At 44.6% G+C, this 22,534-nt stretch overlaps 1 long non-coding RNA gene across 4 annotated transcripts in view; it reads right to left on the minus strand.

Moving 5' to 3' along the window:
* Nucleotides 1-256: 256 nt before the first annotated feature.
* The window catches only part of LOC140471622 (uncharacterized), a 32,151-nt gene continuing 9,873 nt past the window's right edge, over nt 257-22,534 (minus strand). For 2 of the 4 annotated variants that reach the window (XR_011957110.1, XR_011957112.1), the window contains exons 4-5: nt 21,397-21,504; nt 257-1,026 (exon numbers count right to left, since the gene is read on the minus strand). This is a non-coding gene — a long non-coding RNA (uncharacterized lncRNA). Of the gene's footprint in view, nt 1,027-5,106; nt 5,121-20,950; nt 21,131-21,396; nt 21,505-22,534 lie in introns of those variants that run through there. The other 2 variants (XR_011957111.1, XR_011957113.1) reach the window with 2 other exon arrangements.

Raw genomic sequence — 22,534 nt, forward strand, 5'->3', positions numbered from 1 at the left:
AAGCAAAATGGCGTACTGATGATTTTGATGGTGGGTAGATTGCTGTGCTCACATTTCTGGGTCGGAGAAATGGGGAAAAAGAATGCTTCACAGCTAACAGAACGAGAACTGAAAAGCAGTTAAATCAAACCAAAGGTTCAGACAGGGAGGGAATATTTCCCTGGAGTTTGAGTAGCTGGAAAGTGATTGTGTCCAGGAATAGACAGGATTTTGTTTTACAAGGGTTGAAAGTTTTAAAACTGTTATATTCAGACAGTTTACGTTATTTTCTTTAATTTTATTTGCTGTGCAAAATAACTTTTACAACATTTTAAAACCAAAATTTACAAACCTTTTGTTAAAGATAAATGTTAAATAAAATCCATCAAACCATCCCTCACTGAAAACTTGTGGAAGTGCAATCTCCTGGAGAATCCCTGCGAACTCCTTCCTGCCCAGGCTCCATGACTATATACAGACCTGGGGGATAGCAGCAGGAGGAGACCATTCAGCCTTTCAATCCTGCTCCACCATTCAATGGGAAACAGCTGACCATCCAGCTCAGTCTCCTGCTGTGTTCCAATCCCTTTTCATGACTTTACCTTGAAGAACTATATCTAAGTCCTCCTTTGGCTTCACTGCCTTTTGTTCCAGTGATGTTGCTGTGTTACTGTGTGGTTGTAGGCAGGGGTAATGTGATGGTGCTACCTCCTGGAGGATGCACTCAGCGTCCCTCATCATCCTGCAGGAACATCAACTGGGGTTCAGCAACTAGAGATAGAAACCATTTCCAGGATATGGGCATCACTGGCTCAGCCAGCATTTATTCCCCATCTCTAGTTACCCTTGAGAAGATGGTAGGGAGCTGCTGTCTTGTACAATTCACAGTCCGTTTGGTGCAGAGAGATCGAAAATGCTGCGATGAGAGTGTTGCAGGATTTTGGCTGAGTGATTCTCTGTCTTTGCTTCTTCAAATGCTGGTTAACTTAATCATGATCTGCACATGACTTTGAGATTTCAGTCTGCAAATCTTCACCATCTAGCACCCTGTATAAAGGAATATGTACATGTTAGAAATTCAGAGCAGACAATTCTACTTACTCTTTTTCCCTTTCTTCCCTCAAAGCTGTAACCCTCCAGCCCACTTACTCTCTCCCACCATTCTGACTCTGCTACCCCCTAATGTACACCCTCCCCATTCTCATGGAGTAACTGATAAACAGATCCATGCCACCACTTCCCGTCCCTGGTTAGACTCTGCACCCTTTCTGGGTTCACTTCCTTTCCCTTCAGTTGCTGCAAGTGAATAATGTAACAGCAGAATGAAACAAAAGGAAAGAAAGGGAGGTGGCAGATCCTGGACAGAAGAGGAACCTTCAATCTGGGAGAATGGATCAGATCCTTCTTCGTTCCCCATTAGTTGATTCCGACCATTACAATGAATTGGGGATGGAGAGTGGTCCTACATGGATGTAGTGATACTTTGACCCCCTCCCCCACCAGATCAATACTATGAGTAAATACGTTCCTCCTCCAGCCAATCACAGTGTGAAAAACTTTCCGCAAAGCATATTTACCCAAAGCACATGCTCCAAAACCCGCCCACATTTTGTACATGTACAGTGCCGTGTTTCCCCACACACGTGTGGTCCCTGCCTCAGGGATTGTGGGAGTTGTAGTCCCCATGACGCCATTGGAGCCCTGTCTCTGGAAAGTCAACGAAAAGTGTAGACTGGAGGGTGTTGTGTATCTGATCCCCATTCAGACACACGTAACATTTGGATTGTCACTGGGTTTTATTGAAACATCTGCTTCCACAACCTGATTTTCTGATGTAAGGAATATAGATTCAGCCAACTGGGGTGTGGCGAGAATAATAGGAGCAGGAGATTTTAAGCAGAGGTGACTCAATGGTTAGCATTGCTGACTCACAGCGTCAGAGACCTGGATTTGGTTACAGCCTTAGGCAACTGTGTGGAGTTTACACGTGCTCCCTGCGTCACTGCGGGTTTCCTCTGGGTGCTCGAGTTTCATCCCACAGTCCAAAGATGTGCAGGTAAAGTGGATTGGCTATGCGAAATTCCCAGTGCCCATACCTGTGCAGGTTAAGCCATTAACCATGGGAAATACAGGCAATGGGTGAGTGTGAATGGGATGCTCATGATAGGGTTGGTGTGGACTCCATGGACGATTACCCTATTTCTGCACGGTAGGGCTCCTATTCCATTCTCATATAGAAGAATGTACCTATCTCAATGTGCTGTGTATCTGTGGAATTCCCTATTCAAAATGCGGTAGATGCTAGGACAATGAGCAAATTTACTGAAGAAATACAGATGTTGAATTTGCAATGAATTGAAGGGTAAGAGAGAGCAGGCAGGAAAATCCAGCTGAGACCGAGGTGAGCTCAATCAGCATGGTATTAAATGGTGGAGCTGCATTGCCTCTCCTGTGCCCAGTGCTTATCTTCTTGCGGTAATAACGGAAAAGCTGAATCCAAAACTCACCACCTTCACCAAAGGAGATTTTTGGAAAAAGCAGGATAGTCAGGTGGATTAGCGTTTCAAACTTCGAAAGTAAGGAAGCATGTGGGAGAAAATGATTTTTCAATTTTAAACTGAGGTGAGTTAGACCGGTTATAGTCCAACTTATTTAATTGGATCATGATGAAGGAGCAACGCTCCGAAATCCAGTGTGCTTCCAATTAAACCTGAGGGACTATAACCTGGTGTTGTGAGATTTTTAACTTTGTACACCCCAGTCCAACACCGGCATCTCCAGATCATGTAAACTGAGGGGAGACAGTGATTTATGGTTTTAGACTGTTCAGTACATTCACACCGTCCAGAATACTCTGTTTTGAACATCTATCCTGTACTTTATTACAAAGCCAAGGTCTCTGACAATGAAAACCAAAACATCCAGGTAACATCACCTCACCTCGTAATCTGATAAAAGACTTGTGATAAATCTGGTTGAATTTAGAATACAGTTGGAAAGCGGGAAGATTAAATCCAATCCCAAGATCCTGTGTTTAAACAAAGGAGACTACAATAGGATGAGGCAGGAGTTGGCTAATGTAGACTGGAAGCAAAGACTTTAGGGTGGGACAGTTGACGGACAGTGCGGGAATATCAAATAATCTTTCAAACTGCTCAGCAAAATTATATATCAGTGAAAAGGGAGGACTGTAGGAAATGGAATAATCTGCCGTGGGTGGATAAGGAAATAAGGGAGTCTATCAAACTGAAATAGAAAGCATTCAAATTGGCAAAGACCAAGAAGAAACTAGGAGATTAGAAAAACTTTAAAGATCAACAGAAAGCTGGATGGGATTGGGGGAGAAAAGTGATGAGTAGCTATCCCCAGGGCTGGAATAGCAGTTTACACTGCTAGAAGGGAACCTATTATTTGGGGAACATATGGCCTCTGTAATTGTTGAAGCACTTAACTGTTACCATAGAGATAATCCTGATCAAGTGCAAAATCTCAGCACACTCCAAAAGCTTGTACTTCCAAATAAACCTGTTGGACTATAACTTGGTGATATGTGGCTTTTAACTTTGCCCACCCCACTCCAACACCAGTTCTTCCACATCAGAATCCTGACAGACAGCCCCACGGAAACTGAAGTGCCTGTCAGATACCTGACTGAGCCACAGGGCCGTGAGGGAGGGGTATGTGGTTTAACCACAAAGTGCTGAGCTGAACTCGACTTTTTTAACTGCCATTGCCATGGAGATAATATTGAGAGACAGCGTCCATTCAAAACACAAACCACAAAGGTATAAGAATGGGAGCGGCACATCGGACAGGCGGGGAGTTACCTGATGCTGCCTGGAGGTGTTCTGCATGTACACTATCCATGTAACTGCCATGTCTCATCAATAAAGACTCAAACAAGACCTCTCAGAGTTCTGTGCCCAGTTATTCCTATCCAGCAGGGTTCAGGAATATGAGTACACAGCAGTCAGTCTTCACAGTGGAGGATACGAAGAACATGCCAGTAATTGATAAGGAGACTGAGGAAGGTGAAGACCAAGGAACAACCATTATCACGAAAGTGTTAGAGCTGGGCAAGCTAATGGAGCTAAAGGTAGACATGTCTCTTTGCCAGGATGGAATACATCCCAGGGTACTACCAGAGGTGGCGGGAGAAATAGAAAATATATTTGGAGTCAGAGTCCTACAGCAGAGACAGGCCCTTTGGCCCAATCTGGCCCATGCCGGCCAATATGTCCATCCACGCGAACCCATTTCCCTGCACTTGGCCCATCTGCATCTGACCCTTTGCTATCCATGTATTTGTCCAAATGTCTTTTACATGTTGTTAATGTACCCACCTCAACCACTTCCACTGGCAGCTCAGTCCATATACATACCACCTTCTATGTAAAACAGTTGCCCCTCAGGTTCCCTTTCATAATTTCTCCTCTCACCTTAAACTGATGCCCTCTACTCCTTGATTTCCTGGGAAAAAGACTGAGTGCATTCACCTTACCCAAGCCTGTCACAATATTATACACTGCCAGAAATAGATCTCCCCTCTGTTTCCTCTGCTCTAAACAAAAAAGAATCCTCGCTTGTCCAACCTCTCCCTCTAACTCAGACCCCTGAGCCCATTTCTTCTGCACCTTATCCAGTTGAATAACCGAAATCTTCACTGCATTCATCACATTTCCAGTGTCTCCCCACGGCGCTGGAACAGACGTGATATCGCCAACGGATTACAAGCCATGATCGAAAATTAACCCCATTACAACAATCCCGTTTTCATTGTATTTTCCATGGTGCAGGTATCCTTCTGTCTTTCTGGTTGCATGGTTAATTAAAAACTTGTCCTCATACAAAACAAATCTGTAACTTCATTATTCCTGGGAAATGTGACATGTATTTTCAGACTTTTAAAAACAAATGAAAGCTCTCTCCACATTCACCACGCTGACATGGACTTGGCTGTGTCTCAGTAATTTTTCCAGTCACATTGACACTTGAAATATTCGCCCACGGACAGAATACACACCTTTCTTTCCACATGAAAAGGCCAATGATATTCAGATCGGCACGGATTAAGTAACTGTCAAAACTGAACATGAAGTTCAATCTGAATTTCTCATTCACAAATCTGTCCTTTCAGTACCCTACAACAGAGAAAACAAGTCACCACCATTAACACAGGATGGAAATTCATAAGACAATTATAGTATTAAATTGTAGTTTCTTTGTTCCCCCAAAGCTTTAATTCTCAGTCTCACAATTTCTCCCTTCTGTGAACTGAAATCCAAACCAATCTCCTCACCCCTTTCCTCCACACCCAGTTCTAATGCTCTCTCCTCTCGTTGAATTCAGCTTCTTAGCTCCTGCCTGCAGACTAAGGACCAAAACAAAGGTGTGGCACGATGGCACTGCTGCCCCACAGCGTCCGTGTGGAATTTGCATGTTCTCTCCGTGTCTGCGTGGGTTTTCTCCGGGTGCGCCGGTTTTCTCCCACAATCCAAAGATGCATTGGTCAGGTGAATCGGCTAGGCTAAATTGCCCATAGTGTTATGTGCATTAGTAAGAGGGAAATGGGTCTGGGTGGGCTACACTTCCGAGGGTCGGTGTGGACTGGCTGGGCCGAAGGGCATGTTTCCACACTGCAGGAAGTCTAATCTAATCAAATCAATGAATCTGACTCGGAGTCTCCTGGGTGTTGGTGAATCCTCCCCCCACCTCCCAAGGTTTCCTAGTCAGACCAACATTGATTTTTTTTTTCCAATCTGGAACCTCTTATTTATTTCCTCCACACCAACCCTCTGATAAGAACCATCCTGCACACACTGGACAAATCACATCTGGTTGAACTAAAATGAACCAAATTAGAACTTTAATTGCAGGCCTACCTTTGTTCCTTTCCATAACATTCCTGAATCTTCACCTGAGTTCTGATAACTTTCTGCAAAATGCTCCCCCCACCGATACGCCGACCACTTGTCACGATACCAGGGCAGGGACCAGTCCCCTGGGTCCTGTTCTCAGAGGGAGGAAGGGAGGGAGCAGCCAATGACAGATTAATCCCACACATCCAAAGCCTCCCTCGCTGGCACTGACCCATACTGCACATACGCCAACAATTGGCCAGCACTGCGCCCGTGCACAGGTCTCCCCTCCTACAGAGCATGCTCCAGATCACACAGGTGCCTGGGTGATTGACAGCAGCTGTGCCCAATAGAGTGGAGGGGGAGGGGCTGCAGGACTGGAACAATGGGATTGTAAACAATGAATGAATGTGGAGGACACTTGGGGATGGACAGGTCAGTGAGGGACAGGAGCAGTGCAGCAGCAGGAGGGAATACTGGACAAACTGAGCAATGGGAGAGCCTGACAGGAGAGAAACGACAGGATGGTTCTGTTTGGAGACTCAGGCAGGGACAGCTGGGAGACAGTATGGCCTGGTGGCTTGGGCATGATTTCCAATCAGCCTCTTCAAAGCCGCTGTTACCAAACTCTGAACCCGATTCTCTTGGTCCAGAGGTAAGGACACTACCGCCATTTCTTGGTGGGCTAGTGGAAAGAAGGGAAGATTTTCTCAATCTCACTCACATGGAAACTCCATGAGCTCCTCCCACTTACTGTCTACGGTGGGAATGGAGGAGACAGAGCAACTGGAAGGGGGTTAGGGATATAGGGACTGCCTTTCAAAAGGAACTCATCTGTGTTGGTGTTATTAACAAGACTCAGTACACAGTCACCAACACAAAGCTGGTGTATGTGAAATTTATCCAGAATATTAACACCCATAACTGGGTGACGCAGACCCCAATGTACAGAGTTAAGTCCGGGATATTAATAACGGCTTTGTGTGTGAGAAATCACGTCTCATGAACTTGATTCAATTTTTTTGAAGTAACAACAAAGAGGATTGATGACGGCAAAGCGGTAGAAATAATCTACATGGACTTCAGTAAGGCATTCAACAAGGTTCCCCATGGGAGACTGGTTAGCAAGGTTAGATCTCATGGAATACAGAGACAACTAGCCATTTGGATACAAAACTTGTTCAAAGGGAGAAGACAGAGGGTGGTGGTGGAAGGTTGCTTTTCAGATTGGAGACCTGTGACCAGTGGGATGTCACAATGTATCGGTGCTGGATCCTGAAATGTTCATAATTTATATAAATGATTTGGATGTGAATATAGGAAGTAATGTTCGTAAGATGACCCCAAAATTGGAGGTGTAGTGGACAGTGAACAGGATTACCTCAGATTATAATGGGATCTTGATCAGATGGTTGAATGTGCTGAGGACTGGCAGATGGAGTTTAATTTAGATAAATGTGAGGTGCTGCATTTTGGAAAAGCAAATATTAGCAGGGTGAATACACTTAATGATAAGGTCCTCGGGATTGCTGCTGAGAAAGAGACTTTGGAGTACAGGTTCATAGCTCCTTGAAATGCAGAATCACAGGTAGATAGGATAGTTAAGAAGGTGTTTAGTATATTTTCCTTTATTGGTCAGAGCACTGAGTATAGGAGGTGGGAAGTCATATTGCGGCTGTACAGGGCCTTGGTTAGGTCATGCTTGGAATATTGCATGCAATTCTGATCTCTTTCCTATCAAAACAATATTGTGAAACTTGAAAGGGGTCAGCAAAGTATTACAAGCATGTTGCTAGGGTTGGAGGATTTGAACCAAAGGGAGCGGATGAATACACTGTTTTCCCTGGAGCGTCAGATGCTGATGGGTGACCTTATAGAGGTTTATCAAATCAGTAGGGGCATGGATAGGGAAAATACACAAGATCTTTTCCCTGCGGTGGGGAGGAGGCATGATGGGGGATGGGAGACAGAGGGGAGACACCGAGAGGGGGAGGGTGACCGTTATTTTGTAGATTACAACACAACCCTGTTCCTGTTCTCTCCCTATCCCCTTCAATCCCTCTGAAGGGCTCAGAACAAGTGTACAGTCCCTGGAAAGTAGAGCTTCAGGGTGATCAAGTGCTGAAGGTCAGCTACCTGACCTGCTGTGCTTTTCCAGCGCCACACTTTAACACAAGCTGGAAGAACAACACCTCATTTTCTACTTGGACATCCTGAACACCTCTATCAAATTCAATAATTTTAGGCCCTGAACTCTCCAATGTCCTAGCGCCCTAGCCTCTTAACCCACACACCAGTCCTTGTTATCATAGAGCATGCCATTACACACTACCTATGGTTCGCCACTAACAGTCCTCATAAACAGCTATTCACCCTCCCCCAGCCAGTTCGTTATCCACTCCGTTGTCCAACTGCTCCCATCTCTTTCTTTGGACTCTATCCCCACCTATCATGTACTCCTTAACCCCTACCTTCTGCATAAAAAGCGACATTTCTTTTCAGTCACATCGGCTCTGAGGAAGGCTCAGCGAATCCAAAATGTTAATTCTGATTTCTCTTCTCAGATGCTGCCAGACCTGCTGAGCTTTTCCAGTACCTTTTGGTTATTGTGAGATTTACAGCATCCGCAGCTCTTTTGGTTCTAATTTACCAGGAATTTCTAATTCAGGTCTAGCCACCTAAAACCGTGTGTTTATCAACATTCCCAGTCCATACAAACTGAATTTCTCTCCCAATCTCTGCTGTCTCTCTCATTCCCTTCACACTCACGGAGTACACCCGCACCATAGTGACAGTGCACCTGCACAGTTTATGGTCACATGTTGGCCCACTGGACCCACCCCTCATTCACTCCCATTGTCTGGAGGATCACATCAACTCTCCTATTGGTCTGAAGCTGCCATCAATCTCACCGGCCCCATTGTGACACGAGTTGTGCGCTCCTCCCAGGAGTATTGGAGGCTGAAGGGTGACCTTATAGAGGTTTATCAAATCATGAGGGGCATGGATAGGATAAATAGACAAGGTCCTTGCCCTGGGGTGGGGGTGTCCAGAACTAGCGGGCATAGGTTCAATGTGCGAGGGGAAATATATAAAAGGGATCAGAGGGTCAACTTTTTTCACAGCAGGTGGTGTGTGTATGGAATCTTCTGTCAGGGGAAGTGGTGGAAGTTGGTAAAACTAGACCATTTGGCATCTCGATGGGTGTATGTATTGGAAGGGTGTAGTGGGATGTGTGCCAAGTGTTGGCAAATGGGACGAGATTAAGTTCGGATATCTGGTCAGCATGGACTAGTTTGACCAAAAGGGCTGTTTTCATGCTGTATATCTCTATGGCTCTGCACTGGCATGAGCTTCAACATTCAGTGAAAGGGGGCAGTATCACAGAGTAGAGGGACTGGGGGCTATTCAGCCCATTGGGGCTGTACTCTCTCTCTCTGGAGATGGTGCCAGTCTGTCCCAACTCACCTCCCATTTGCCTGTAAGAAATCTGCTCCTAGTTGAAATCACTGCTTAACTTTCTGAGTTCCAAGGAGAATTATCCGACCTTCTGCTAACTCTCCACATAGAGAAACGTATCTTATTTTAATGTTTCAGTGTTATCGAGATGTACAGCACAGAAACCAACCGTTTGGTCCAACTTGTCCATGCCGATCAGATATTCTAAATTAATCTCGTCCCATTTGACAACACTTGGCCCATAACCTTCTAAACCTTTCCTAATCACTTACCCAATCTTTTAAATGTTGCCTTTTAAATGTTGCAATTGTTCCAGCCACCACACTTTCTCTGGCAGCTCATTCCATACACATAGCACGTTCAGCTTGAAAACAATGCCCCTCAGATCCCTTATAAATTGTTTTCCTCACTCCTTAAGCCTGTGCCCCATAGATTTGGACACACCTAACCTGTGAATAAGATCCTGGTTGATCACCCTATCCATGTCCCTCACAATTGTATCAACCACTGAGGTCATCTGTCAGCATCCGATGCTCCAGGGAAAACAGCCCCAGCCTATTCAGCCCATCCCTATATAGCTGAAACCCTCAACCCTAGTAACATCTTTGCACATCTTTTCTGAACCCTTTCAAGTTTCACAATATCATTCCGATAGCGGGGAAACCAGGACTGAAAGCAAAATTTCAGAAGTGGCTGAATCAATGTGCTGAACAGCCACAAAATGCCGTCACAACTCGTGTACTCAATCCACTAACCAGTAAAGGCAAGGATACTAAACGCCTTCTTCACTACCCTGCCTATCTATGACTCCACTTTCAGGAACTATGAACCTGCACTCCAAGATCTTTGTTCAGCAACGCTCCTCAGGACCTTTCCATTAAGTGTATTAGTCCTGCCCTGATTTGATTTTCCAAAATGGAGCACCTCACATTTTTCTGAATTAAACTCCATCTGCCACTCCTTAGCCCATTTGTTTGAAGTCCCATTGTAATCTGAGGTAACCTTCTTCCCTGTCCACTGCACCTCCAATTTTGGTATCTATGTAAAGTCACTGACCATGCCTCCTATATTCACATAGAAAACATTTACATAAATGAAGAAAAGCAGTGGACCCAGAAACGATCCTTACAGCATATTGCTCATAGAACATAGAACATTAAAACACAGTACAGGCTCTTCGGCCCTCAATGTCGCGCCGACCTGTCATACCAATCTGAAGCCCATTTAACCAACACTATTCCATGTACGTCCATTTGCTTGTCCAATAACGACTTAAATGTACTTAAAGTTGGTGAATCTACTACCGTTGCAGGCAAAGCATTCCATACACGGACTACTCTCTGAGTAAAGAAATTACCTCTGACATCTGTCCTATATCTATCACCCCTCAATTTAAAGCTATATCTCCTCGTGCTCGCCGTCACCATTCTTGGAAAAAGGCTCTCCCTGTCCACCCTATCTAACCATCTGATTATCTTGTATGTCTCTATTAAGTAACGTATCAACCTTCTTCTCTAACGAAAACAGCCTCAAGTCCCTCAGCCTTTCCTTGTAAGACCTTCCCACCATACCAGGCAACATCCTAGTAAATCTCCTCTGCACCCTTTCAAAGCTTCCACATCCTCCTTATAATGTGGGGAACAGAACTGTACACAATACTCTAAGTGCAGCCTCACTAGAGTTTTGTACAGCTGTAGCATAACATCATGGTTCCGGATTTCGATCCCCCTGTTAATAAAAGCTAAAACCCTGTATGCCTTCTAAACAACCCCGTCAACCTGGTGGCAACTTTCAAGGAAATGTGTACCTGGACACTGAGATCTCTCTGCTCATCTACACTACCAAGAATCATACCATTAGCCCAGTACTTTGCATTCCAGTTACTCTGACCAAAGTGAAGCACCTCACACTTGTCCGCATTAAACTCCATTTGCCACCTCTCAGCCCAGTTCTGCAGCTTATCTAAGTCTCTCTGTAACGTACAACATCCTTCGTCACTATCCACAACTCCACCAACCTTCGTGTTGTCTGCAAATTTACTAATCCATCCTTCTACGCCCTCATCCAGGTAGTTTATGAAAATGACGAACAACAGTGGACCCAACGCCGACCCTTGCGGTACACTACTGGCAACTGGACTCCAGGATGAACGTTTCCCATCAATCACCACTGTCTGCTTTCAGCGAGCCAATTACTGATCCAAACTGCTTTATCTCCCACAATCCCACCCTTCCGCATTTTGTACAATAGTCTACTGTGGGGAACCTTATCGAACGCGTTGCTGAAATCCATATACACCACATCAACCGGTTTACTCTCACCTATCTGTTTGGTCACCTTCTCAAAGAACTCAATAAGGTTTGTGAGGCACGACCTACCCTTCACAAAACCGTGCTGACTATCCCTAATCAAATTATTCTTTTCTGGATCATATCTCTTATAACCTTTTCCAACACTTTACCAACAACTGATGTAAGGCTCACTAGTCTATAATTACCAGGTTTGTCTCTACTCCCCTTCTTGAACAGGGGAACCACATGTGCTATCCTCCAGTCTTCTGGCACTATTCCTGTAGACAATGATGATTTAAAGATCAATGCCAAGGCTCGGCAATCTCTACCTTGGCTTCCCAGAGGATCCTGGGATAAGTTCACTGGGCCAAATGGGTTTTATCTATTTTCACACTCTGCAAGATTTCTAATACCTCTTCCTCATGAGCCTTAATCCCACCTAGTCTAGTAGCCTGTATCTCAGTAATCTCAACAACATTGTCATTTTCTAAAGGGAATACTGTTGAAAAATATTCATTTAGTGCTTCCCCTATCTCCTCTGACTCTACACACAACTCCCCACTACTATCCTTGATTGGCCCTAATCTTATTCGTCATTCTTTAAATACCTATAGAAAGCCTTAGGGTTTACCCTGTTTCTATCCGCCAACAATTTCTCATGTGTCCTCCTGGCACTTCCGAGCTCTTTCTTTAGGACTTTGCTGGCTATTTTGTAACCCTCAAGCGCCCTAACAGACGCTTCACATCTCATCCTAACATAAGCCGCCTTCTTCCTTTTGAAGAGAGATTCCATTTCCTTTGTAAACCACAGCTCCTGCACTCTACAGCTTCCGCCCTGCCTGACAGGTATATACTTATCTCGGACAAATAGGGCCTTTTTCTTGATCTTTGAGGGTCCCTATTCTCTGCCTGCTTACTCGTTTATCCTTAGTGTATTTCTGGAATCTCTGGATTCTCTGGGAACCTATTTCCCAAAGCTCTCTCATGTCCCGTTTTTGCTCTCCTGGTTTCCCTCGAGGAGACTCCGACTGCCCCTATACTCCTCCAGGAATTTACACAAACCCAGCTGTCTGCACCTGCCGTATCGCTCCTTCATTTTCTTGACGAGACTCTCAATTTCTCTCGACAGGCAGCATTCCCTACACTACCTATTAAGGCCTTAACAGGAACATACTGTCTGTGTACTCTCGTTGTTGCAGGCCTATGGACGCAATGGCAGATGAGGACAAAGAAGCAATCATTCTCAGTAAAGAGGTGGTGTTGGGAAAGATAACAGCCGAAAGGTAGATGGGTCTCCTGGCTGTGATGGAGTGCATCCCAGGGGACGTTAACAGATGGCAGTGGGTAAATAGCAAATGCACTCGTGATAATTCACTAAAATTTGCTGGACTCTGGGACAGCTCTGACAGATTGGCAAGCTACAAATGTGATGCGAATATTTTAAAATGGACCTGTTAGCATAACTTCTTTGGTGGGGAAAATGCCCGATCTCTTAAGGAAGAAATAGTGAGCTATGTGGATAGAAATTATCTCATTGAGCAGACACAGCATCGATTCATGAAAGGTAGACTTCACTAAGATGAGTGGTAGAGCAATGTGTGCCGAGGCCACTGTAAGTCTGCACAGGGATACAGATAGGCTATGTGAGTGGGTAAGGATCTGCCAGATGAAGGACAAGATTGGGAAACGTGAAGTCATCCATTTTGGTCAGACTAACAGCAAACTGATGATGAAATGGTGAAAACTTGCAGCATGCTGCTGTGCAGAGGGAGCTGGGTGTCCTTATGCACGAATCACAGCAAGTTGGTTTTCAGGTACAGCAGGTAATTAAGACAGTGAAGGGAATATTGTCCTTCATTGCTAGAGGGATGGTTATGCTGCAGCTGTACAGGGTGCTGGGGAGGCTACACCTGGAGTACTGTGTACAGGTTTGGTCCCCTTACATTCGCAAAGATGTACTGACACAGGAGGGAGTGTAGAGGAGGGTCACTAGTTTCAGTCAGGATTTCAGAGGGTTGGCGTATGCAGAGAGATTGAGGAAACTGGTAGTATGCTCATTGGAATTTCGAAATATGGGAGGTTGGATGGGAAAAAAAATAAAATTATGAACGGAGTAGATAAGATAGAAGCAGGGAGGTGATTTCCGCTAGGGGTCGCTTAACCTAGGGAGCAGAGCATCAAAATAAGGGGGTATCAGATTTAGGACTGAGTTCAGGATGGACTTCTTCAGCTAAATCTGTGAATCTGTGGAATTTGCTGCTGAGTGCAGCAGTTTAGGTTATCGACTTGACTATCGTTAGGTCAAAAGGTAGATTTGTGAACAGGAAAGGAATTAAGGGTTATGGTGAGAGAACAGGAAAGTGGAGCAGAGGCCATGAAAAGATCAGCCCTGATCTTATTAAATGGAAGAGCAGGCTTGAGGGGCCATGTAGCCTACTCCTGCTCCTCTTTCTTATGTTCTTATGTTCCCACTTTCCAGCCTGGGAATAGCAAAGGAATACCTTGTACTGTCAAAATTCGCCTTTGTCCAATTTAGAACACCATTTAGATCTGGTCTATTATTTTCTGTAACTATTTTAAAACTAGTAGAATTATCAAAGAACCCTGACAGCGTGGAAGTAGGCCATTCAGCTCATCACAACCACACGGACCCTCAGAGACACCTACCTTACCACTGCATTCCCCATGGCTAATCCACCTAGCGTGCACATCCCTGAACAATATGGGCAATTCAGCCTGGAATATCCACACAACCTGCATATCTTTAGATAATGGGAGGAAACCAGAGCAAATAGACGAAATCCACGCAGATAGTAACAACAAGGTGATGATCCCTTTCTTATTTCCCAGTTCCACCAAAATAACTTCACTGGACGTACTCCCAGGAATATCCTCCCTCAGCACAACTGTAATGCTACCTCTAAACAAAAAGGCCACTCCGCCTCCTCTCATGTCCCCCTTCCTATCCTTCCTCTTGCATCGATACCCGGGAACATTACGCTGCCAGTCCAACCCATCTCTGAGTAACGTTTCTGTAATACTCATGATATCCCAGTGCCACGTTCAAAACCATACCCTGAGCCCATCTGCCTTTCCCTGTCCGGCCTCTTGCATTGAAGTAAATGCAGTGTAACTTGTCAGTTCCACCTGGTTCTGTGCCTTGCCCTTGCCTGTCTTGACTGTCTGACTTCTGAACTGTACCAGCCTCAGACTTACCTCTTTTCTCACTATCTCTTTGGGTTTACCCTCACTGGATTAATGCCACCTGAGTAACACTAGCAAATCTCCCTGCCTGGATATTAGACACTTTCTAATTCAGGTACAATCCATCCTTCTTATGCAGGTCAACTCTACTCCAGAGGAGCTTACGATGATCAAAAGATGTGAATCCTTCTGCCCTACACCAGCTCCATAGCCAATCATTCATCTCCTCCATCCTGCTATTCCTACTCTCACTAGCATGTAGCACCAGAAGTAATGCAGATATTATGGTCGAGGACCTACTTTTTTATATTCCAGGCTAATTTGCTATATTCTCTCATCAGGACTTCATCTCTTCCCCTTCCTATGTCATTGGTACCAATGTACAATGACCTCTCACTGGTCATTCTTCCCTTTGAGAATATTCTGCTACCTGTCCGAAACATCCTTGATCCTGGCACCAGGGAGGTACCACCCCATTCTGATGTCTGTCAGCTACAGAAAGGGCAGTCTGTGCCCAACTACAGAGTCCCTTATCATCCTTGAGCGTTTGGAATCTGATATACCTCTCATTATAGTCGAGCCAGTCTCAGTAGCAGTAACTTGGCTGTCAGTGCAAAATTCCCCTGAGAGTCTATGACCACCTACATTATCCATAATAGTATACTTGTTTCAGATGGGGATAGCCACAGGAGACTCCTTCTCTACCTACCTCCCTCTCCTACCTTTCCGAGAGGTAACCCATCTACCTGACTGTATTGGCAGTTTTTCGGCCTGAAACTGCCACCTATCACACATCCTGACTTTTGTAAATTCTTCATTACCATTAAGCACCGCTCCATCTGATCCATGTGATCCAAGAGGATTTGCATCACTTCCTGTAGGCTATCCTCAGGATCATTCAAACTCCCCCTACTCTCCTCCAGGAAGTGCACATCACTGTACGAATGGCCATCTCTGCACCTTAATCTGTAGACCCAGAAAAAGGCAGAGTCTTACAGCTTTACAAAAGACTACTCTCGAATACATTAGTACCTGTATTTTACATTTAAAACATTCAACCAAAAGATCATAACAGAGGCACTTAAACTAGTAAACACTCACCCTACTGAATGTTGCAGATTTGAAAAAGTAAAACAGAGTAAGATTTACCTTTGAAGAGACTGAAACCCACTGAGCTGATCCCCGGCTGTGAGTCACAGACATACAGCACGGAAACAGACCCTTCAGTCAAACTCGTCCATACCGACCAGTTTTCCGAACCTAATCTCGTCCCATTTGCCAGCACTTGGTCAATATCCCTCTAAACCCTTCCTATTCATATACTCATCCAGATGCCGAATAAATGTTGCAATTGTACCAGCCTTCACAACTCCCTCTGGCAGCTCATTCCATAAACACAACACCGTCGCATGAAAAAGTTGCCCCTTAGGTCCCTTTTATATCTTTTCCCTCACGCTAAATCTATACCCTCTAGTTCTAGACTCCCCCACTCCAGTGAAAATCCCTTGTCTATCTATCTGATCCATGCTCATGATTTTATAAACCTTTGAGATCACTCCTCAGCCTCTGACGCTCCAGGGAAAACAGCCCCAGCCTGTACAGCCTATCCCTATATTTCAAATTCTCCAACCCTAGCAACATCCTTATAAATCTTTTGTGAACCTTTCAAGTTACACAACATCTTTGTGATAGGTGGAGAACAGAATTGCGCACAATATTGCAAGAGTGGCCAAACCAATGTCCTGAACAGCCGCAACATGACCTCCCAACTCTCTTACTCAGTACTCTGACTAATCAACGAAATCATACCAAACACCTTCACTATCCTATCTACCTGCGCCTCTACTTTCAAGGAGCTATGAACCTGCACAGCAAGGTCCCTTTGTTCAGCAACACTCCCCAGGACCTGACCATGATGTGTATCAGTCCTGCTAAGCTTTGCTTTTCCAAAATGCAGCACCTCGCACTTATCTGATTTGAACTCCATCTGCCACTCCTCAGCCCATTTGCCCATCTGATCAAAATCCCATTGAAATCTGAGGTAACCTTCTTCACTGTCCTCTACACCTCCAAGTTTGGTGCCATCTACAAACTTACTAACTATACCTCCCGTGTTCACATCTAATTCATTTATATAAATGATGAGAAGTAGTGGACCCAGCACGATCCTTGTGGCATTCCACTAGTCACAGGCCTCCAGTCTGAAAAATAATCATCCATCACCACCACCCTCTGTCTTCTGCCTTTGAGCCAGTTCTATATCCAAATGGCTACTTCCGTGAGATCTAACCTTGATAACCAGTCTCCCATGGGGAACCTTGTCGAACACCTTACTGAAGTCCATATAGATCGCATCTACTACTCTTCTCTCATCAATCCTCTTTGTTACTTCTTAAAAACCAGATCGAGTATGTGACACATGATTTCCCATGCAGAAAGTTATGCTGACTATCCCTAATCAGTCTGTGCTTTTCCAAATACACGCAAATCCTGTCGCTCAGGGCTCCCTCCAACACCTAGTCTAGCACAGCATCTGTAGTTCCTGGGCTTGTCCAAACTGCCTTCGTTAAATAGTAGCGCCGTATTAACCAACCCGCAGTCTTCTGGCACCTCAGCTGTGACTATCAATAATACAAAAATCTCAGCAAGAGGCCCAGAAATCACTTCCCTCGCTTCCCACAGAATTTTAGGGTACAACTGATCAAAGCCTGGGGATTGATCCACCTTTATGCGTTTCCAGACATCCCGTACTCTGTAGTATGGACATTTTTCAAGATGTCACCATTTATTTCCCCACATTCTACATCTCCCGTGTCCTTCTCCACAGTAAATACTGATGCAAAATATTGCATCTTGATAAAACAAACGAGGGCAGGACTTACACTAATTAAAAGTAAGGCTTTGAGTAGTGATATGGAACAAAGAGACTGAGAGGTACAGGTCTTCTTAGTCTGTGTCACATGTAGACAGGGTGATTAAGAAGGTGGTTAGCACACTTATCTTCGTTGCTCAGACCTCTGAGTACCAGAGTTGGGAATTTAGGTTGAGGCTGTACAGGATGCTGGGGAGGCCTCTTCTAGAATACTGTGTCCAGTTCTGGTTGTGCTGTGATAGGAAGGATATTATTAAATTGGAGCGGATTCGGAAGAGACTAACCGGGATGTTGCCATGAATGGAGGGATTGTGTCACAAGGAGAAGCTGGATAGGCTGGGATGCTTTTTCACTACAGCGTAGGAGGTTGAGGGATGACCTTAAAGGATTATAAAACCATGAAGCGTGTAGATAAGGGGGAGGGGGGGATTCAAGACCTGGGTGCATACAATTTGAAAATAGAGGAGAAAGGTTTAAAAAATAAATTGGGGATTTATTTTTACCTTTACATGTGTGAAGTGAACTCCCAGAAAAAGAAGCAGCTGTGAATACAATTACAATGTTTAAAAGACATTTAGACAAGTCCATAAATAGGAAATGTTTGGATGAATGTGGACCAAGCGGAGGCAGGTGCGATTAGATTAGTTGGGAATTATGGTCAACACGGACTGGTTTAACCACAGGGTCTGTCTCTGTTCTGTATCATTTTATGACTCAAGCTCTCGCTATCTCTGAATTCCTCCATGCTCACAACTCCCCAGATCACTGTCACCTCATCCAGACTAAACTCTTCCTTATCTCTAGAAATCCTCTCTCGCCTCAGAACCATCACTATCTCTGGTATCACAAGCATCTCTGTAACATCCTCCAATTGCCTCCCATCTCATCACCCACCCTCACGATCTCTAATCTTGACAACCCCCACAAATCTGTCCTTCTCCACAGTAAAAACTGATGCCACTCGTTTAGTATCCCCCCCAACAACCCCATCTCCTGTGTCTTCACACATAGGCTGCCTTGCTGATCTTTGAGGTGGCCTATTCTCTCTCTAGTGACCCATTTGCTCTTAATGTATTTGTAAAAACCCTTTCCCTATTCGCCAAAGCGGTCTCCTGTCCCCTTTTTGCCTTACTGATTTTACTCTTAAGTATACTCCTCTTGCCTCTATACTCGAAGGATGTTTGTGATTTTTGGATTGGAATAAATGCAAAATATTACATCTTGGTAAAACAAACGTAGGCTGGACTTAGACTGATTAAAAGTTGGGCCTCGGATAGTGATATGGAACAAAGAGACCGAGGGGTTCAGATCTTTGAACTATGTGTCACATGCAGACAGGGTGGTTCAGAAGGGCTTTAGCACATTTGCCTTCATTGCTCAGATCTTTGAATATAGGCGTTGGGACATTATGTTGAGGTTGTACAGGATGTTGGGGAGGCCTCTTCTGGAATACTGTGCCCAGTTCTGCTTGTGCTGTTATAGGAAGGATATTATTAAATCGGAGCAGGTTCAGAAGAGATTTACCAGGATGGTGATGGGAACGGAGGGATTGAATTATAAGCAGAGTCTGGATAGGTTGGGTCCTTTTTCACTGGAGCACAGGAGGGTGAGGGGTGAACTTATTAGAGGTTTATAAAATCCTGAAGAGTTTTGGTAATGTGAACAGCAGGTGCCCTTTCCAGGAGGGGGCGCGATTCAAGATTGGGGACATCCTTTTCTCAAATTAAAAAGTAAGGCTTTAAAAAGAAGTTCCGATGTTATTTTTTGTTTTTGCACAAGAGTGGTTCACATGTGGAATAAACTTGCAGAGGACGTGGTAGATGTGAATGCAATTACAATTTCAGGGTGGCACAGTGGCTCAACGGTTAGCACTGCGACCTCTCAACACCAGGGACACAGGCTCAATTCCTGTATTGGGTGACTGTCCATGTGGAGTTTGCATATTCTTCCCCATGACAGCGTGGGCTCCTCCACGAACTCCCATATCCTCCCACAATCCACAGATGTACAGGGTAGGTGACCTGACTGTGCTCAATTGCCCATAGTGTTCAGGAATGATTGGGTTGAGTGAATTAGTCGGGGTAAATGTAGAGCAAAAGGGTAGGGGAATGGGATTCTAATAGGAAAACAACATTTGGACCCGTATATCAACAGGGAATGCTAGGATGGACTTGGACCAAGTGGAGGCAGGTGCGATTAGTTCAGTTCGAATTTATGGTCGACACGGACTGGTTGGACCACATGTTCTGTGTCGATGCTGTGTAACTTTATGACTCGTTACCTCTGTAAATTCCTCTATGTTTGGAACTCTCCCTATCAGTGCCATCTCATCCAGCCTTACAAATCCTCCACATCTCTATAATTCCACTCCAGCCTCAAAATTCAAAAACCTCTATCACAAATATCTCTATCTCTGTAACATCCTCCATCCTCACAATCCTTTCCAACTTGCATCTCCTCCAGCTTCATTATCCTCCCCATGTCTAATCCCCTCCAGACTCTCAAAGCTCTGCTATATGTGCCTTTCTTTATTTCCAGCTTTCAGGATGCCCAATGTTTATTTCTCACTTGATGATTGCCCTTTACAATTCCTGCGCTGAGCTTCTGAATTTCCTCTTAAATCTCTGCGTCTCACTTTCCTCCCAAGAAAATCGACCAATCATGTGTCATCTATTCTAGTATCACCGTTTCTGACCTGATGTCCAATGGAGCCTGTCATATTCCTATAATAAACATCTCAGCGGTCTACAGAACAGAAAAACGTTCTGGTGGTCCATCGAATCTGAGAGAAAGAAAACTACGACTGAAAACTACCACCATACTATTATCCTCCTCTATTTTCCAGTACATGTGGAAAAGTGTCATCTATCATGGCATAGCAAGTGCACACTAAATACATCTCAAATGATTTCGGGATTTGTGTCTCCCACCCTCACAGACAGTGAGGTTTAGTGCAAGTGTTGCTCGATGATGACATCACCCACAGGAACACAGAGCAGCTGGGTCTGTGCAAACCAGAGTTTGCCCACACATTGGGAAGGATGGCAGGGTCCCTGAGAGGGGGCACAGGAGAGTTACCAGGATGGTTCAAGGAATGGGGGATTTTAGTTGCAGGGACATGGGTGTTGTTAATACATATCAAGAATATCCATCTACAATAGATGGACTCTTGTTCTCAACCTCTCCCCTTGCCTGGGCTGTGGTAACCTTCAGGTTAAACCACCACCAGACATCTCTCCCTAATGAGAGAGCAGCCCTATGGTCTGGTAGGACAATGCTGACTTTACCTTTTACACAGTGATGCCACTGTGCATCGGAGGTGGAGAGAGGGAATGCTGAAGGTGGTGGATGGGACACCACTCAGGCACAGTGCTTTGTCCTGGAGGATGTTCGCTTTCTTTAATACTGTTGAGGGCTGCACTGATGAAGGCAAGTGGAGAATGTTCCAACACGATCCTGATGTGTACCTTATAGAGAGCAAACAGACACTGGGGAATCAGGGGTTTGGGGAAACTGAGGTGTTCTCATTGTAGCAAAGGAAATTGAGGGGAGCTGAGAGACAAGTGCTTACAAAACATATACAACAGGATGTTAAACCTTGCACTCATCAACTCATCATAAAAGGATTACTGGACACATATTGAAGATTTTGGGGAGATCTATTGAGGGACGGTTTGATTCAAAGGAGAATTTTTATGCAGAAAATGGAATTGAGCTGGAACAAAATACTCACACACAGTGCAAATATCCAGGTCCTGAGGTCCTGATGAATGGAGTAATTCAATCAGAGTTTGGCATTACAGTTACTGAGATTGCCATCTGAATATCCACCTGTAGTATCCTGTAATACAAATTTATAAAATCTGTCACTGTCAGTTCAGGTTAGAAACTCACACCATCCCCTCCTCCTGGTCCAGGATGACTGTACATATTACCCCTTGTGGAGGTCAGTAGTCAGTTCAGGGGGAAATCTGTGTGGGTTTCTATGATTTTCCAACTTGGGACTTCATGTGACTGAACAGGGCAGATCTTTGACACATGGGACAGAATGTTCCAAGAGTCAGTGAGATTTGGAGAGTAGGATTTCCTTCCTTTTCTTTCCTTCCGTTCTGCCGCTGTGCCTCATCAATAAGACATGGGGGGGGGTGAAAGGCTCATGCAGCTCGATGGGCAAGTTGTCTCCATTCTGACCAAAGGGCAGCAAGATCCTCCCAGTCATTCCAAAGAGTCTCTCTGAAAAGACAGCAACTCAGCATGCTTCACACTGCCCGGTGCTCCCTGGAAAGATTGAGAAGAATGAGGGGGGAGTCTCCTAGAAAATGTAGAACAGTAAAATTCCAAAAGGATTATAAACAGTTTACAGAGATGGATTCGGAGAAGTGGACAAGTTGGTAAATGGAGCATAACTTGGGATAATGTGAAGTTGTTCATTTTGGAGGAGGTAATAAAAGAACAGAGGACTATTTAAATGGTGGAAACTGTAGAAAGCTGCAACACAAAAGGGACCCAGGGGGTAACTGTGCAGGAAACACAGAAAGCTAGCACACAGTTACAACAGGTCATCAGGAAGGGGAATGGAATATTATTCCTGATTTCAGGGGATTTGCAGTATAAGAGTTTGGAGTATATACCTGAGAGGCACTTTATATAGTGCGAGTGAGACCACATATGGAGTAATGAGAGAAATTTTGGTCCCTTTATTTAAGGAAATACATCACTTCATCGGAAGCATTCAGAGAAGATTTACTGGGATGATCCCTGGTTTGCAGGGACTATCTTTTAAGAAAAGGCTGAAGAAGTTGGGACTGGACTCATTGGATTTGGGGGAGAATGAGAGGCGATCTTATTGAAACACATTGGCTTATTAAGGG

Source organism: Chiloscyllium punctatum, unplaced genomic scaffold (genome assembly GCF_047496795.1).
Source record: "Chiloscyllium punctatum isolate Juve2018m unplaced genomic scaffold, sChiPun1.3 scaffold_129, whole genome shotgun sequence".
Classification (NCBI taxonomy): domain Eukaryota; kingdom Metazoa; phylum Chordata; class Chondrichthyes; order Orectolobiformes; family Hemiscylliidae; genus Chiloscyllium; species Chiloscyllium punctatum.